The sequence below is a fragment of the Triplophysa dalaica genome, chromosome 16 (assembly GCF_015846415.1).
Source record: "Triplophysa dalaica isolate WHDGS20190420 chromosome 16, ASM1584641v1, whole genome shotgun sequence".
NCBI classification, from domain to species: domain Eukaryota; kingdom Metazoa; phylum Chordata; class Actinopteri; order Cypriniformes; family Nemacheilidae; genus Triplophysa; species Triplophysa dalaica.
In genome coordinates this window covers 10,541,961-10,554,764 of record NC_079557.1, presented here as the reverse complement: position 1 = coordinate 10,554,764, position 12,804 = coordinate 10,541,961, and the positions used below count along the sequence as shown (strand labels likewise).

The 12,804-nt window shown below is 37.1% G+C and overlaps 1 long non-coding RNA gene across 1 annotated transcript in view; it reads left to right on the top strand.

The window, feature by feature from the left end:
* LOC130437613 (uncharacterized) overlaps positions 1 to 529 on the top strand; it is a 46,891-nt gene extending 46,362 nt beyond the window's left edge. Inside the window, exon 3 of the long non-coding RNA XR_008909208.1 lies at positions 405 to 529. This is a non-coding gene — a long non-coding RNA (uncharacterized LOC130437613). The remainder of the gene's footprint in view (positions 1 to 404) is intronic.
* Positions 530 to 12,804: the final 12,275 nt, after the last annotated feature.

The following is a 12,804-nucleotide window of genomic DNA, read 5'->3' as shown; positions in this document are numbered from 1 at the left end:
ACTAAACACATTCTCTGAAAGTTGATTTCTAACTTTCTAGATTTGACAGCAAATATCACATTCAAAATGCTGGAATTGCTTAAATGTTAAGTAACATTTGTTGAGCAATTGAGACGAACTTGGGCTCTTCAGAACCCAAACAGAACCAACAATCTTAACAGTTTAACAGCCAAAGATCTTAAACAACAAACTACCCCTTTCTCGCAATTCTCTAATTCCGTCAATATTCCGCGTAATCCCAAACAACAAAAACCTAGTCAAAGCAGATGGGCTGATTCTCAGACATCTCATCTCACACTGGCACACCAGAAGCACACTCCATTCTTATTACTTTCCTTCTTAAGCACTATAAGTATTTTATTGTTATTGTCTAAAATCTTGGCATCCTCTGATTCCCCCCTCAGTCACAGAATGGAGAAGAATAAAACTGAAAGATGGCTATTCAGGAGGACATGTCGGAGACGATGTTGAGAGAAGAATTGGAAGAAATGGAAGCAACCATCGAGAGTACAGTCAATCTCGAATTCCCATGGTAATGGCACCCAACAGAAGCGAGGTGATTGTTCCTTCAATTACACCCCAAAGCCCCGAGCAATTCCATCTCCATCTTTCTCTTAGCTCGGTTGGTTTAATAGGAGCATTACGCAGCAACTAAAAGAACAATACGACGGTAATGAGATCCAGAAGCATGTGCATTAAAACCGCCATTTTCAAGCTCTATTAATTAACCAGCGGCTTGATTGAAGTGATTTGAAATACACCACCTGCCTAACAGTGAGACCCACATAGCAGAAGGTAACAATAGTTTCCTATTTTCCCAGGTGAATATAGGGTAGATTAACCAGTATTCAGAGACTTTGGCAATCTGCAGGCAGCCTCTAAAGATTCATATTGATGCATTATGCATGGCACACTGAATCATTTCAGATACGACAGTGAGTAATGTGGTGGGGACCGTCTGATGGAGGTCATGCTTAAGATGTGCTTTTAATATCATTTATTCCAGGTGATTTTTCGAATGGCCTTGCGCTGAGATGATCAGCCTAAAACACAGCTATAGAAGAATATCAGCTAACTGCAGACAAAATGTCATTATCACTATGTGTGGCACTGGTGTAGGATTTTGCTTTTGGCTGGGCATGGAAAAAAGTGAGTGGGCACTTTCGTTCAGTCTTTTAAAATGTTTAATAGAGTTTTGCATATTTGCACATCACATTTTTTATTTGCTGCTAGCCAAAAAGCAGATTTCATAACAATTGCACAACTGAACACACAAAAACTCTCAGGCTAAGAATGGCAGGATAAACGGCTATAAGAGTTCTTCACCATAGATGTCAATCAAACTCATCAAGCATTATGCAAATACATAGTTTGTTTTAGAATTTAAACGAACAGCTCACCCCAAAAAATCTGTCATGATTTATTACCTTCGAGTTGTTCCAAATCTGTGTACATTTCTCTGTTCTGATGAACACCAAGAAAGATATTTGGAAGAATGCCTGTTGTAACCAGACAGTATCTGGCCATCTTTTACTCGCAGGATTTATTTTTGTGAAAATTTCTTGTTGATGTTCTGTAACACAAAAGAAGATATTTTGAAGACAAACAGTTCTAAGGCACTTTGACTACCATTGTCATTTTTTATATGGTAGTCAAATGTGGCCATGAACTGTTTGGTTACAAGCATTCTTCCAAATATCTTTCTCTGTGTTCAACCCTTTAAGATGTATTTATAAAGTTTGTAACTATATTTCTTAATTCTATTACAAAATAAATCAAAAATATTTATAAAAAATAAATATTTGTATTATAGCTGGATGGGCCTCTTCATTAAAGTGGGTGGGTCTATGGCTGTCAGGCCGGGCCATTGGCTACACCGCTGCTAAAAGCACAAATCAAACATTATACAGATGTATTTTGAAAAAAAAATATGCAAAATGACATCTGACATTAAGGAAAGACCACAGTAGGCAAATGCTGATGTGAACTATTACTGTATTAATGCATAAAAACAAATTACTTAATAAATACAATTATTGCAGTTAAATATCACATGTGCCAACTATTTCTGTTTTTATTGTATTCTAATTATGACCAGTCGTGAGACCAATGACTATTCACACCCCTATTACATACATAGCCACATAAAAACACACAGGTATGTCAAGGGTTTTTTAGTAAAATCCCAAAATCTAATGTTCACATAAAAAGAGGAGGAGGTGTTTGACTAGTGATCTAATATGGTTCGATACAAACATCTCACCTCAAAAAGGATCTGCAATAAAAAACACATCCCTATCCTGCCAGCACCGGAACACATCTGAGCTTTATGCTAATGAGAGCTGTCACAACTGTACATGTTTTAGTTAAGTGTAAAGTTAGTCAATGCACCTCACCTGACACCTCTGGTGTGACTGACCTTATGTAACCTATTGTATCACTTCTTGCCATCCGTTGGAATGCACCATGCCATCCCGAGCCCAGTATCGAACGCCTCTGCTTTTGAAAAGTGTTAATCTAAAATAGCCACCAGTGCTTCTTAATCTATAAATATTGCAATTATATCAGGCCATGCAAATTATGCAGTGTGACTTCTGTGTTCTTAGGGAAGCTTTGTAGACTGCATTGCCTTCTGCTTATGAAGTCAAAATTGCAAGATTTACAAAGGAATCAATGTCAGGATAGTCAATGCTTATTACTCAGCTAGTGTCGTTTATTGTGTCATTTTCCTGTAGCTTTAGATTGATTTGTCACAATGGTATTTATAATTTAGGAGACATGAGGAATACGATTTCCAGGTTTAAGCTTCCTCTTGTTTCAAGTGAGGTTACTTATAAATAGCACTATTTATTTATATCATACATTTAAGCTCAACTCTTCACAGAGCACACAGAATCTCAGATTTCAATATTTCAAAATGCAATGGAGATTAATATTGTTTTTTTTTCTGAAGTTCTACAGCACGTCAGTGAATGGGGATCGATGAGAAAACTTACACTTATGAAAGTTGTATTTTTGGGGGGGGTTGCCACTTCAATTTATGAAAAAAAGCATCATCAAAAAAAATGGAAAGGAGAGAGAAACATTTTATCTTGGTAGGCTGTATTTGATCCCAAGTCACCCAAATGTACACCATGGCACACTGTACCACAGCACAGATGCAGACAGCGAGACACTTTCTCCTGCTCAGTAACTTCTGTCTATAACAACACTCAGCCAGTCTCAGATAAGAGCCTGTTTGAATTTCCCATCCAGCGGCTGCAGCTCGGCAGCCAGAAGCAATGGCTTATCAAGGTCAGGAGTGCTTGGGGCAGCACTTACAAGCTTTCATCGGTGTTTTATCACACACACAGCAGCTAAAAACAGCAGGTATGTTAACTCGCTTACAAATAAACACTTGCTGCTGCAGAGTTCTTTTGTTTAGTTCTAAAGCAATGAGTGAATTATAGTCACAATTCCTTCACTGTTCCCTCGTTGGCATTTCAATAACAAAATGAACAAACAAATAAACACTGTTCCTCATCTACAAAGAAAACATCATTTTTGTAAGAAACGTTTCAGAGAGAAACTCAACCATACTGTATAAGAAAAAGCTTACAAAAATGTTGTGTTGTGATATCAAAATATGATATCAATATTTTAATTTTGACCTTAGGTATTCGACACTGGATGTGAAAAATCATTGTCAGCGTCTCTGTTGTCCCCTCACTTCGTTTTTTTCCGGCTGACCCCGTTAATGCCTCACAGACTGCAGGATAAGATCTATTGTAGGTTAGAACATCATGTAGTGTCATGTCATTACCTGACTGCATGATTCATGGGATATAGTAAATTTGAGCACTTTTACGAAACACCACGATGAAACAATTTAGGAAAACTTCCTCAATTTCTAAATTATTTCCTCGGTCAACAACAACAGTTCACAAAGAATCCAAAGTATCAAGTTCAGTAAGTAGCCTTTGATGTTCGGAATACATTACAAAAGATAATGAATATTAAAAAGATGCGCCACTGCCATTACTCTGACTGGTGAGGGATTGCAACACTTTCAGTAGAAAATGCAAATTGTAAATGGATAAAGGCTGACAATATTATGGGGCCTGAGACCCTTTGCACACAATATTTGATTTAAGCACATTTTGAGCTTAGAAAACAAAAGTTATCCTATACAGTTGATGTTAGGTTTAATTGGTCAGGAATATGCGATTCAATTGCAATGCAAGAAATATATGTATAATAGACAGCAATGGCTGAAATAGCTGCATGGCCGCCGGATGGATCAACTTCCTATAGACTTTGACACTACACAATTTTTAAAATTGAAACAAAATAAAAATATAGTCATCATACAATTGTCAACTTTGTTAACAGTTAAAGGAAATATCTAGCCATCAAATACTGAACGACTGAGAATCACACACAGATTTTCAAATTGATCCAAACACAACAAACTTGCACGGACTCACAAGCTTCATTAGCAATGTACACAGTGTAAAGTTTCCGAACTACTGTACAACTGCATTTAAAGGTCCAGTGTGTAATTTTTGGGAGGATCTTTTGAAAGAAATGCAATATGATATCCATATATCTTCAGAGTTGTCTAAAGACCTTACATAACAAAGCGTTATGTTTTTATTACCTAAGAATGAGCTATTTCTATCATTCCACGGATCCCCTAACATAGAATTTACCATGTTGTTTCTACAGAAACCCTAAAAGAACAAACTGTTCTACAGAACGTGTTGCCTTAAATACGTTATCTCCTTTGGCAAAGAAGAGAAAACGTGACAACACGTTTGTCCTGTGAGAGCCGCCGTAGTGCTTCAAAAGGGAGAGGTAGAGTGAGTTGTTGGTTGTAATTCGCAACCCCACTGCTATATGCCACTTAAATCTCCTATTGTTCATCCTGTTGTTATTTCAAGAACACAAAAGAAGATATTTTGGAAAATACTGGTAACAACAATGGCGGTACCCATTCAATTTATTGTATATAGACACTGTGTTCTTCTGCAGAAGAAAGAGTAAGTCATACAGGTCTGAAATGCAAATAAGTTCAGTAAATTATGACAGAGTTTTCATATTTGGTAGAACTATTCCCCTTTTAATATTTTTTTTCTTAAAGGTATGCATGTCTTTACACATTTGCACCCTGCGCTGTACCCCAAGCACCAAGTCCGAATGTTCCACTGCAATAAAGCCTCCGTCCTGAGTGGCTAGTTTACAGTAAGCTGTTGTATAACCAAGCGCTGACAGCTGTCAGGACAGCACTGTTTAAATCAAGAGGGCGGCTGATGACGAGGCTTTAAAAGCTCCAATAAATCAAGTCTGTACGTGACGTCTCGTCTGGCCCTGTGCTGCTGGGGGGACAGGTAATGGATGTGTCTCCTCTAGAAGGCCTAAACCTCAAAGTCTCCACAGCCTAAAGCTTTTCCAGAGTTGATGAATAATCACAGATCCACACAAGCTAGACAATAAAAGAAAGAAAGGTCCAGAGGACACCTGCTACCACTATCTATTTCCCTTCGCTATTCTCCTAGGTTGTAAAAAAAATCAATAAGATAGAAGCAGAAACACACAAAACCGAAAGAAGCAAACAAAGAAAAGCAACTCGGCAGTTAAGTGTATTATTGTCGATTTCTGTGATAAAGGACAAATGTGTAGGTTTTAATCTCTCCGGCTTTGAAGCTTAGTGATTCTGTTAACTCTACTGCCGGTTATAGTAATAATTATCACAGGGTTTGCACGGCAGATTTTGCTGTGTTATGATTAACCAAATGCTTAGACTGTTGACCCAGCGCAGTATTGCAGCAATGAGAAGAGGCCAGTGATGATTTGGGATGTTTCTTTTAATTAGACACTAAATTGCTTTTTACGACGCTGTACAGATGATGCCACTGTCCCTGAGCAGCCAAACACTCCACGCTTCTCAACACTGAGGTGATAAAGCCGAGAAACTTTTCAGCAAATCTGTTGCGACATTGTAAAAAACTGCAAATCAAGGAAACCACGATGCTGTGCTTTTTTAAACACACCGGCTACAAAACTGATTTGCGGCGCTAGCGTCTGTTTGCCAAGACTTTTTGTACGGCTGGCTAGAGTCAATTCTACACGACAAAAGATTTCGTTTTTGGAGACATTGTGGAGACCTAAGAATTATCAATTAGCCCAATTTAACAATCTTCCAGTGCTCTGCGGAGTGAGAACCAAGCACAGACAGTGAGGTGTGCGGTGTTTAAAGGCCCGTGCTCTGTAGTTTGATGGATTCTGGAGGGTTCACAAGTTCAGTGGAATGGGTCTTATCTCAGACTGCCAGCTGGATGAGGAAGAAATGACTCAATTTAATATCCATCTCAGCTGCGTGATAATAGGCTCTCTCCTGTCATGGGCACGCCGTCCTCCGCTCATTAACCCCTTGCGGTCTTTGTCTTCTAAAAGATTTGGGTTCTTTATATTCTAAGAAAGCTCTGGTACCTTCCATCACTCCTATTTTCATTCATGTGCTGACAGATGATAGTTGTTACGGTCGGGAAGAAAGAAGCAGGGACATAGAAAACCATTTGGCACGCCTTGTTTTTGTTGTTTTCCAACTGTGGAGCAAATATGCTCATGCTTTATCAATTTTGTTCCCTTTGTTGACCAAAATGCACTTATGTAAATATATCACAAAAAATTTACATTTTAACATACTTTTTAATTAATAAGTTTGTGAAAATCTTTTTTATTTTTATTTTATTTAATGTGACGGAGAAGGGCAGGGTCAAAGCTACAGCTTTTCAACAATCGCTGTCTCTGAACAGGCTTACAAAATAAATTTTACAGACCAAATGAAATCTTTGAGATTGGATCCAATCTAAATCTGTTGGTGCAATCTAATAATCAAAACATAATTAATACGGTGAATAATTTTGGGGAAATATAAATGAGACTACCATTGACTTTTTCTTATAAGTATTTGTCTTTGGACAGCACCCCCATTAATCACAGGCTGATTTCCATCTACTCTTTGTATCTGCAGTTCCTGTTTGAGCAACTGATTAAAAATTATTAAAAGTTTGTCATAAACTTTAGATTATATAACAGGTAATAAATGAATCAACAAAACCTCTCTCTCTCTCTCTCTCTCTCTCTGTCAGTATTAGCTAGGAGACAGTTTCAATAACTGATCTTTTATTTGCAGTCCTGTGGTGAAAGCAGTGAGGAAATTAGTTATTAATTAAACACCTACATTTTTGCCCTTTAATGATTTAGGGGTTTGATTAAAGCTAGGTGGGTTAAAGCTCTTCATTCGCAAATTGACATCCTTTTCAATTCTCAAATATGTTGTTGTTCACTTTGTCTAAATTAAGTGTTATATAACAATTCAACCCACTTTTGCACATATTACAAACAACATATACACAGAATGTAATAACTGTGGCCCACAACAGTGATCGGTTTTTAAACTTAACACATTATTAACAAATCTATTTGAGTTGATTCTAGTTCACAAAAAGTACTGTAAGAGTACAGAAAAAGAACACAACTGTGGAATATCAAACTTTAAAAATGTCCCCTGGTTAGTGTCTGGCACTCAAGGACATCATGGATACATGGCAATAGAAAATAATGAATCCAATCTGCTCAAATGAGTACTGTAATTATATAACGTTGTACATCTAATACATTTGCCAATTTTATCCACAACTGAGCTACAGGAACCCAGTAATAATGTTTTCTTTAACAAATTTTTCAATATATTAAAGTATATATGATGGACACAAATGTACTGTGTAGCTTAATACGAACATACGTAATGGTGTGTTCACACCAAACGCGAACATGTGTGTTCAACGCTCTTTATTACTCGTTGGAAAACCTAGTGTAAGGGATTTAGGTCTGTGTACGTCTACTCTAGCAATATAATTTCTATAACTAAAAGATTCCAGGATTATACTGAGCTGACAGGTGATGAACTGGAACCAGTGCAATAGCTAATGTAATTTCATGCTCTCCATCAAACATGCAATCCACCTTACTTACAGTATAAGAGAAGAAGACAGACATAGAACATGCTGTAACCCCCTTTTACAACACAACAACATGCTTTTAGACCTAAACTTTACCAGAACATAATTTTATGAGTGAAAGTAATAATATGAGGTTCAGAGGGAGGGATCAGTGGGCGTGCATTCACTACAAGAATATATTAATACTAAAGGATCATTACAGGTAGCCAGTGAAATGAGAAATGCACAAAAGTTCAAAGAGTTTTGTTCAAAAAAGTGCACAATGACACATGCTGTTGTAATATATGATATAACCCTGTGACATAAGAGTACCAACTATAAAAGTGTTTTTATCCTGTATATTATTTGCCATTTGTAGTAAAACTACTATGTTTTATACTATGTACATACATTGTTGTTTTCTTAATTGTAATATAATCATTTAAAATATTAAATTTTTTTAGAAATTAAATCCACACATATTTCACAGAGCAAGTACGTAGAGAAGAAAACATACAGCATTTTCCATTCCTTCTATTAAATGTGCTGTTGTATGCATTGCATACGTAGATATACAGTATTTCAGCATGACAGTGTGTCAAAGGTGCAACGAATGAATGAGGCCAGTTCACATGATGGATAGTTGGTGAATTTAAAACACCGTAGGGCTTTTTTTCCTGACAGGCCAATTCCATGCCACATGTTATTTCTCTAGCCATCTGCCTATTACTTCTCATTACACAATGACAACCTACCTTACATGCAGCAAACATTTTCCTTAAAGATGTTTGACTTATAGCTGTGTGGAGGACTGGGGAGTACGGTGGTGCAGAATGTTATAGGTAATTCAATGTGTAATTTCAAGTTGCTTTACCATGGGTTCACTACACACAACCTGGTAGATGAACGCAATGAAATGTCTCAATACCACAGGCAATATATACTTACTCATCCGGTTAATTGTATTTTGGTAATAGACACGTTTAAAGGAGCATGCATACTCAACCTATAGGTGTCTACAGCATGTTATCCCTTTCAGTGAAGTCTGCAGCTACTGGGATGCTTTACCACAGAGAATATTCCTCTGAATGTTTCTGGCCACTGCAACAGTGTTTGCCCTAGGTTTCCGGCAGAGCTCCAGACAATATTTTTTATTAATAATATTAAATCAATTGAGGCCAGTCGAATATGTATATAAAAGTTAACATCTAATGTTTTATCAGGCCATTATTTTATATAATGATACCCACAGTATATAAGAAAAAGAAGGCCTGCTAACTGAGAAAATGTGTTGTAGACTCTGGTGCTGAAGCAAAGTCCTAGTGTAGCTATTTTACTATTTAAAAAACTTGTGACAACAAAGTGAAACAACTGAAATGAATTTATCATGAGCAGAAGTATTTACAGTACAAAGTTACTAACAAGTAGCCTTTCCATGCCATATTCATACTAGAACTGATTCTAAATATTGTTTTTGATTAGCCATTATGAAATGCTCTTAACATGCTGATTATTAAAGCAATTAATATCATTAATATCATTGATGCTAAATGTAGATACAAGACATTATGGTTTATAATCTATCACAAACCTATATAGCAAACAGTAGCCTAAACTGAGTGACAGCTAAATATTCTTTATTAGGCTACTTCTGCATTTTCGATACAGAAAAGTGTCCAGTTATTTACCTGCGATGCATCTTTGGCCGGAGAAGCAGCGCTCACGAAGCAAAATATAATCAACATAAATGTCCCTGAGTGCGCATGGCGTCTACAGTTCACTTATGTAGACGCGCTGCTCAATTTAAACTACAGAAATAGTCTGATGTTTTGAATGGTTTATTATAGCTTGCAGTGTGGATAGAATGAAGCTGGGTTAAAACTGAAAACCTTTCATCCGGTGGTCGCAGAACTGTTGCTGCTTGTCAAGGAAGGGTGCGTCTTTTCTGTACTTTGACTCAGAGCAGGAGAGCGAATGTTGCCATTTTCCCCACCATGGGAGCATTAAAAAACGCAAATATTTTACCTGGTTGTGGTTGTATGTGCGCACATGTGTCTGTGTGTAACCCCATACAAAGAGCAGAGGAGAGTTGTAAACGCGCGACCATGTAGAGACACAAATGACAAGCTGCCGTGTAAAAACCATAAATAACATAATGCTATTTCATTTGTTTAATAAAAAACAAGATATAGACATGTTCTGTGATCTGGCGCTAAATAGAAAATAAAATTAACTTGACCTTCAAGGAGGGGGGGGGGCAGGGGCACCTCCATAAGGTAATGGTTGCCAAGAGCAACTTTTAATTAATTTTCCATTCAAATTTACTATCATCATACAGCTGACCCCTGGCTTAATGCATGTCATTGTGGTTTTATTGGGTTCACTTATAAGTTGATTATCAAAAATCTGTTAGAAAAAGCTTTCCTGTGGCTCGGTGGTATGAGCATTAACAACGCAAGGTTTTGGGATCGATCCCAGGGGATTGCAGATATCTAAATGTATAGGATGCTGCAATGTAAGAAGCTTTGGATAAAAGCATCTGCCAAATGCATAAATGTAAATGTAAAAATATGTGGTACATAATATTAAATTTCACTTCAATACATATAGATCTTGTACAGAGGCAATATTGTACAACAACAATATGCAGAACGAATCCTGCACCACAAACAAATACTGCACAAATCTTGCTCTTTAATTTGTCTTTCAACCATATAACCATCTTTAACTGTCTGACACCCAAGCACTTAAAAGCCCTGAGATGTCGTTCATTCCCATCAAACCCCTCAGCTTTGATCCATTTCCAAAACTAAAGTACACAGCTGTTTGTTCACTATAGCTCAACATCTAAATTGAGGCACACTGCAGACGCAGATGTAAGATGCACTTTGCTGCATATGTCTGGTGTGATTTATGGGCGTCACTTTCAGAATGACTCTGAGAGCTGCCCTCGCCATGCCTGATATCAGCTGCCTGCCTTCTTTACCTCACAATCCGATTTGCTATTTACAGCTATGAAAAAGTAATGAGATGGATTTGACAGAGTCCTGGTAGTGTGCTGTGTAAACACATTACATGCCTGAGTTTCTCAATACCTTTTTGTCTGTGGTATTGTGGGATTCAGGATTCTAATAATGCAGTATGTGAGAGTTTGATTGAGTTCAACAACATTTTGCGTCATGCCTCATGTCTGAGAGAAGCAGAGACCTTGTGGATTGGACCATAGACTGTATATAACATTGACATAATGTGTGTGACGTGCACCCGTAGGTTTGAGAAGAGCAATTTTGAAGCCTTAAGTGGGCGGAGCATGTCATCGCCGTGACCGTCCTGGCAGCACGTCAATCTCGGAATATGGGCAAAGAGGCGGGACGTCGGTGGAGCTGAGGTGCCAGGTTAATGAAACAACCTGTCACGGATGCCGCTCGGATTGAACATGAACAGCGTTTTAGGGAAACGAAAAAAACTTGGGGAACTTTTCAACAGAAATGCATTTGTGATTTCCAGTCACCCTAAGAAACAACATGACCAGTGAAGTCCTGACATGTTTACTAATGGACGGGAAAGCTTCTACTACTGTAATGAGTTTGTTCTGATGGATGCTTTCGTTCATTTAGCATCGAGCATTCTTTGAATAGTTAGATAGCATTCTCTCTCTGTTGTTAACGCACAGTGGAAATAAATAACAGCAAAGAAAAGAATGAAACTAATGGACTCATGAAAGAGGTATAGTGTAGCCATGCTGCATTTCATCCTGCTTCTGGGAGTCGATGATATAAAAACACAATCACGTTGCCTTATGAAGAACAACACCTTCACCTCTTTGCTTTCCCTTGAATTCCCAAAATCAATATTTTATGACCAAAGACGTTTTAAAGTGCGGTGGCAGGGAGGGAGAACTCTCTGGAATAAACAAAGGAATGAGAATGTGCTTTGACAATCATACAAATCACAAGTGACATTTGACTTCTGAGGTTCATAAAAGCTGCAGTTTTCTCTTAATGATCCATAAATTCGTGGAGACAACAAACATTTCAACATGTTTTAATCTTCTCGGCACAAAACACATAGAGAATATTGTTAATGTTTACATGGCATACAAATAATTTTCTATGGAAACTAGGCCACTGCTACCAACCAAATGCCACTATACTATTTCAATCCAGTACAATGTAATATCCCATGTAATGTAAACTTATAAATAAACAATCTTGCATTGCTTTGATATGGACTTCACTTGTTAAGCAACATCAACATGTCTACAGTAATCTTGTACTGTATCCAATTACTCTTATTACTCCCTTGTGTGTGACCTCATGTAAAACCCTATATAACCACACACGACACAGCTAGTAATAGGGACTAAATGAAATAAAAAAAGACTATATAAAAAGACTATACTATAAACATCATCTTAGTAATATCAACAAATGATAGTTTAAAGAATAACATTAAGTATTATATACCATATTATTTGCTTTGGTAAAATGTAGAACAATTCATGAATATAGTGTTTTATTATTTGAACATAAAAAATGCTACAGTACACTATATTTACTGTAATTATACTGTTTTTATGTGGGGACTGAGGAGTCTTCAGTGTGCTTAACATCGTACCAAAAAAAGGCAAATAGATCTATATTAATTTGCACATTAAAATGAAAATCATACCTGTATTTTCATGCCGCAAATGTAACGTTAGGCCTATTTCAACTACTCCGGAATATTCGTCGACCATCAAGGCGTTAAGTTCACAAATTTGCACATTTGAAGAAATATTGATGTATTCTTTTATCTTTACATCACATTCATTTAAAAA